The following is a 6,387-nucleotide window of genomic DNA, read 5'->3' on the forward strand; positions in this document are numbered from 1 at the left end:
TAGAAAAGGAAGAGTACGAAAATATGAAAGTGGGTCAAATAGTAATGGAAATCCTCTAACTCCATCTATGGCCAGAGATCAAACAGTGCAATGAAGTCCAATTGCAAAAATGACAGGCATTAAAGGGGAAAATAAGAAACTAAAGGGGACTCCAAGCTGTACATATAAAGAAAGAGACACTATGAAATGAGGGGTGGTCACTAGGGGTGAGAAAATCACTTTGCAGGACCCTAGTCAGAAGAAGTAGGATGCAATACGTATAAGGCCTTTGAAGAAACCAGATTGTATCTTAATTACCCAGACAGCTATGTTGTATATTGGCTTGTGAATTTAAGTGTTTATGTCTGGTGGGTCAAAAAGACAGACTTGCCAACTGATATACTATCTAACATACTGTGTAAGTCTGTAATAATGACTGTACATTGAGTGGGTTAAGCTTTTTTTATTGATGTGTGCTTATATGCTAATAGTGCTACTTAATCCCATCACCATTGTTTGCTATATCTTGATGTTGAACTAAAGGACACTGGGTAATTCTAAAAATAGCTTACATGCCTTGGGTATAAATTGACTCAGGGTTGACATCCTGGGAGTTGGAAGTAATTACTACTGGGCTAGTAGTGAGGGTGGTTGACAGACACCTCTCCAGTACTAACACCAGAGGGCTTGATGTCAGCTGGGTTTTGGGGCAATTCACAGCTGACATCAACCCCAACTACCAACACCCATATTGCCAACGTACCAGGGCAATCAGGAACAGCGGAGGAGAAGAGCCAGAACGGGCAAACCTAATGTGATGCAACACTTCTGGGACAGCCCAAGGCTGGTATTTTTAGGCTGGGAATGGCCCAATAACAGGGATACCTGTCTGCTTTACCTTGACTGGTTACCAAAAATAAGGGGGACCCCAAGTAGTGTTATTTCATTTATTAGATTTATCCATGTAAAGTAACCAACACACGCAAGGCACTAATTATATATCTCACAAATATCTCTATCTTTGCACATCTTTAGCACCTAAACATCTGTAATTTCAATTCTGCATTCCATTCCACTACGTATCACACAGAGGGTACACACGTATACAGATACGGCCAAAAGAAAACCACACGGATAGTAAACACTGACGGTCTTAGTCGATGTGCACACGATGCAGATTTGTAGCGTTTCCACAGCATTTTTTCCACGCGCAAATGGATTACTTAAGCAATGTTAATCCATGACATTCCTGATGTGTTGTGCACATGATCCGGAAATTTATGTACTTATTTGCAGCATTTTATTTTCCGCAGTATGTCAATTCTCTTTGCGGATCTGCAGCATTTCTGCACCCATTGACTTCCATTGAGTCAGTCAAATCTGCAGCAAAAATACAGGTGTAAAAAGGTTTACGGAATTGCTGCAGATTCGCTGCCAAAAACGCTGCAAATTATCAAAGAGAAATGATGTCAGAAGGAGGAAGAGTGTGAGGGCGGGGAATATATGTGTGTGTATGGACCCGACTCCACTTCCATAGGGGTGCAGCCGCATATTCATTACTGTAATGAGCGGTACCATGTGACCGCTCAATACAAGAAGAAGCTGTCAGCGCCCGGAGAACCAGGAACGTGCAGGGACCACGCCAGGAGCAGGTGAGTATGATGGGGGCAGTGCGCGATATTCACCTGTCCCCCGCTCCACCGTCGGTGCCGATGATGCGATTAGTGTGCGTGCTGCCCCCTGCCTGAGCATCAGTGCAGAGGATGCAGAAGGCAGAGCTGAGCGCAGCGGTGGAACGGGGGACAGGCGACTATAGCAAGTGTCGGGGGCCTGAGCGACGAGACGCGAGTATGTGATTTTTTTTTTTTTTTTTAAATCGCAGCAACAGCAAATGGGGCATAATAATCTATGGAGCATCTTATAGGGCCATAATCAGCATTTGTGGAGCATTATATGGGGCAAATATCTCTGAGGAGCATCTTATGGGGCCATAATCAGCATTTGTGCAGCATTATATGGGGCAAATATCTCTATGGAGCATCTTATGGGGCCATAATCAGCATTTGTGGAGCATTATATGGAGCAAATATCTCTATGGAGCATCTTATGGGGCCATAATCAGCATTTGTGGAGCATTATATGGAGCAAATATCTCTATGGAGCATCTTATGGGGCCATAATCAGCATTTGTGGAGCATTATATGGAGCAAATATCTCTATGGAGCATCTTATGGGGCCATAATCAGCATTTGTGCAGCATTATATGGGGCGTATTTTGTATGGAGCATCTTCTGAGGCTATCATAAACTGTATGGAGCATTATATGGGGCTCCTGATTCAATATTGATATTCAAAAACACTTAACCTACTGATGTCTCAATTAATTTTACTTTTACTTTTGACATTTACCGGTAGCTGCTGCATTTCCCACCCTGGGCTTATACTCGAGTCATTAAGTTTTCCAAGTTTTTTGTGGCAAAATTAGGGGTCTCGGCTTATACTCAAGTATATACGGTATCTTTATTTTGGTATGTTCACACTGGGCGTTTTTTTGCTGCTTTTTTTTATGCCAATTTTTGGCTTTTTTTTTTTTTTTTTACAGTACCAGCAAAGTCTATGAGATTTCAGAAGTCTCATGCACAAACATTGTTTTTTTGTCATCAGGATTTTATGCTTTACAGCGGTTTTTTTTTTTTTTACATAGAGCATGCCACTTCTTTCAGCGTTTTGCAGCGTTTTTCACCCATTGATTTGAATGGATGGTGAAAAAATGCAAATAAACAGATTTACTTTTCTTGCAGCAACCCCCAGCTGTCAGCTTCAGCAAGGCTGGTTATCAAGAATAGAGGGATCCCCACAATGGTTTTTTTTTTGTTTTTTTTTTAGTTTAAAAAAAAAAAAAAACAGTGTCGGCTCCCCCCATTTTTAACAACCAGCCTTGCTAAACCAGACAGCTGGAGGCCGGTATTCTCAGGCTGGTAAGGTGCCATGGATATTGCCCCACCCCCCCACCCTAAAAATAGCAGCCCACAGCTGCCCAGAAAAGGCACATTATTAGATGCACCAATTCTGGCGCTTTGCCCAGCTCTTCCCACTTGCCCTGTAGCAGTGGCAAGTAGGGTTCATATTTGTGATGTTAATGTCACCTTTCTATTGTCGGATGACATCAAGCCCACGGCTTAGTAATGGAGAAGCTTCTATAAAGGCCCCTTCACATTAAGCGACGCTGCAGCGATACCGACAACGATCCGGATCGCTGCAGCGTCGCTGTTTGGTCGCTGGAGAGCTGTCACACAGACCGCTCTCCAGCGACCAACGATGCCGGTAACCAGGGTAAATATCGGGTAACTAAGCGCAGGGCCGCGCTTAGTAACCCGATGTTTACCCTGGTTACCATGCTAAAAGTAAAAAAAAACAAACACTAGATACTTACCTATCGCTGTCTGTCCTCCAGCGCTGCGCTCTGCTTCTCTGCTCTCCTCCTGTACTGTCTGGGAGCCGGAAAGCAGAGCGGTGACGTCACCGCTCTGCTTTCCGGCTCACAGCCAGTACAGGAGGAGTGCAGAGCACAGCGCTGGAGGACAGACGGCTGTAGGTAAGTATGTACTGTTTGTTTTTTTTTACTTTTAGCATGGTAACCAGGGTAAACATCGGGTTACTAAGCGCGGCCCTGCGCTTAGTTACCCGATGTTTACCCTGGTTACCAGTGAAGACATCGCTGGATCGGTGTCACACACGCCGATCCAGCGATGTCCACGGGAGATCCAGCGACGAAATAAAGTTCTGGACTTTATTCAGCGACCAACGATCTCCCAGCAGGGGCCTGATCGTTCGTCGCTGTCACACATAACGATTTCATTAACGATATCGTTGCTACGTCACAAATAGCAACGATATCGTTAACAATATCGTTATGTGTGAAGGTACCTTAAGACACCGATCCATTACTAATCCTATAGTTATATGGTAAATAAAGACACAGCCAAAATTAAATCCTTTGATTGAAAGAATGACACAGACTCCTTTAATAATCTCAATTAAACCATACTTACAACCTCGTTTAAAGCTGGGTTCACATTTGCGTTTGGCTGAGCTGCGGAGGGCTGCGCACTTCCTCTGTTAAGCTCTGCCTACGTCTGCATGCGTCCTGCGTACCTATCTAAATTGGGTATGCAGGAAATGCGAATGTATGCAGATGAGTCGTTTTACGACTTTCTCAATGTGCTTGCGGGGATCTCACCGAGGACATAGTTCAGCCCGGCTGGGAACGGAGCCTCTGTGACGTCACCGCTAGTCACTGATGCTGAGCTCGCAGCAGCTCATACACCAGTGGTTCTCAGCCTGGACGGTCGCATCTTGGCACGATCCAGGTTGAAAACTAATTATCCCCCAGATATGGATTGGGACAGAACGACAGTCAGGTATGGTATATTGTTGTTTTATCATTTTTGGTTTATTACAGGAGATCGAGAGCTTTGGTGGAATTAGGCGAGGTCATAAGGTTTAATTGAGATTATTAAAAGAGTCTGTGGCTTTCTTTCAATTAAAAGGACTTTTTCTGGGTGTCTGTGCTTTCTTGTAATCTGACTATGGGGTTAGTAATGGGGGAGTCTTATTGATGGGGGGATCTGCATTACTAAACTTGGAGCCTGATGTCACTTGACTGTGACATCAACCCCCCCAACTATTACCGCACTTGCCACGGCTACACGGCAAGTGGGAAGAGGGAGGCTAAGTGCCAGAATTGGCGCATCTTAGAGATGCACCTTTTCGGTGAGCTGATGTTTTTAGCCTGGGAGGGGGCAGTATCCATGGCCCCTTCCTAGGCTATTAATATCAGCCCGCAGCTGTCTGCTTAGCCTTTGCTGATTATTAATTATAGGTGGACCCCATGTCATTTTTTTTAGGGTCCCCCATTTTAATAGCTAGTAAAGGCTAAGTATACAGCTGGGAGCTGATATTAATAGCCTGGGAAGCTCCATGAGTATCACACCCTTCTCAGGCTATAAACATCTGCATCCCAGTCGTCAGCTTTCCCTCTGCTGGTTATGAAAATTATGCTGGAGCCCACGCCATTTGACCAAAAAATTAATCTTTTATTAAACACATGTACAGTAAGCTACACACTGTACTAATTGTATTTATCACCTGACATCTATATATCTAACTATACTATTTGCATTTACTAATTGTAATCCATCTCTTCTATGCTGTCGGCTCCTGCACTGATTTTACTCTACGTGGCTGCTGAATTGCCGGCAATCCTTCTATCTATGCAATATAAATACATATATGTGTGTGTGTGTGTGTCACTGACATCTATATACATATGTATTCTATGTGGAACAGAAGTAGCGGTCGATCAAGTAACTAAAAATATTAAAACCACAGCTGGGCTGAAATAGTAATAGTAAAAAGATTGTGCAAAATGTGCAAGTACCAGAAGACCACCACTAAATACATGAATGGCAGACCATTCGGTGTGGAAGTGAAACGAAGAACCAAAAGTATGGAAATCAAAATATATGATAAAACCTTGTATGGGTGTATAAAAAAATACCCAGATAAAATAATAAAAACAAGGAAAGGTACGGTAAACTAAAATGCCTTTATTACATAAATATATAATTATATACTATACAGGGCAACAATAGGCAATCACAAAAGTGTGCCTGTAACTGGAGGACAGAATATTAGTATAATATATTCAATAACCGTATGTAGAAAAATGGCCGTAAAAAACTGGGGGATGGGCACTGAGCAGACTAAATGAGGGCTACCTGGGCAATATAAAAAAATATATAATACGAAAAAACGTGTAATTGTATTAAAAACACAGTACGTATAGTGTGTCCTCAATGGCAATAAGGTGCAAATGAAAGTGCAGGAAAAAGTAATACAAGCTAGTGTGAACAAGGTTAAAGGAGGACTGCTAAGTGATCAAGCATACCGTATTTTTCGGACTAAAAGACGCACTTTTTCCCCCCCAAAAAAGGGGGGAAAATGGGGGGTGCGTCTAATAGTCGCAATGCAGGCTTACCTAGGTGGCAGAGGTGCGGTGGCAGAGGTGCGGTGGCAGAGGTGCGGTTGCGGGGGTGTGGCGGCAGAGGAGGCGCAGTAAGCGGGGTCCCTTTCCCCGGTATGGTGATGCAGCAGGCCCGGTATGCAGCAGAGCCGGGTGAATCCTCTTGTTATCGGTGGTGGCGGCCATTTTCCGGAGGCCGCGCGTGCGCAGATGGAGCGCTCTGCTTCCCGGGGCTTCAGGAAAATGGCCGCCGCGATCTCCATCTGCGCACGCGCGGCCTCCCGCGGCCATTTTCCTGAAGCCCCGGGAGCAGAGCGCTTCATCTGCACATGCGCAGCCTCAGGAAGATGGCCGCACCCACCGATAACAAGAGGATTCACCCG

At 44.3% G+C, this 6,387-nt stretch overlaps 1 protein-coding gene across 1 annotated transcript in view; it reads right to left on the minus strand.

The window, feature by feature from the left end:
• The window catches only part of DHX38 (DEAH-box helicase 38), a 69,603-nt gene that overhangs the window by 54,487 nt on the left and 8,729 nt on the right, over positions 1 to 6,387 (minus strand). The window lies entirely within an intron of this gene.

The sequence above is a fragment of the Ranitomeya imitator genome, chromosome 9 (assembly GCF_032444005.1).
Source record: "Ranitomeya imitator isolate aRanImi1 chromosome 9, aRanImi1.pri, whole genome shotgun sequence".
In the NCBI taxonomy this organism is placed as follows: Eukaryota; Metazoa; Chordata; class Amphibia; order Anura; family Dendrobatidae; genus Ranitomeya; species Ranitomeya imitator.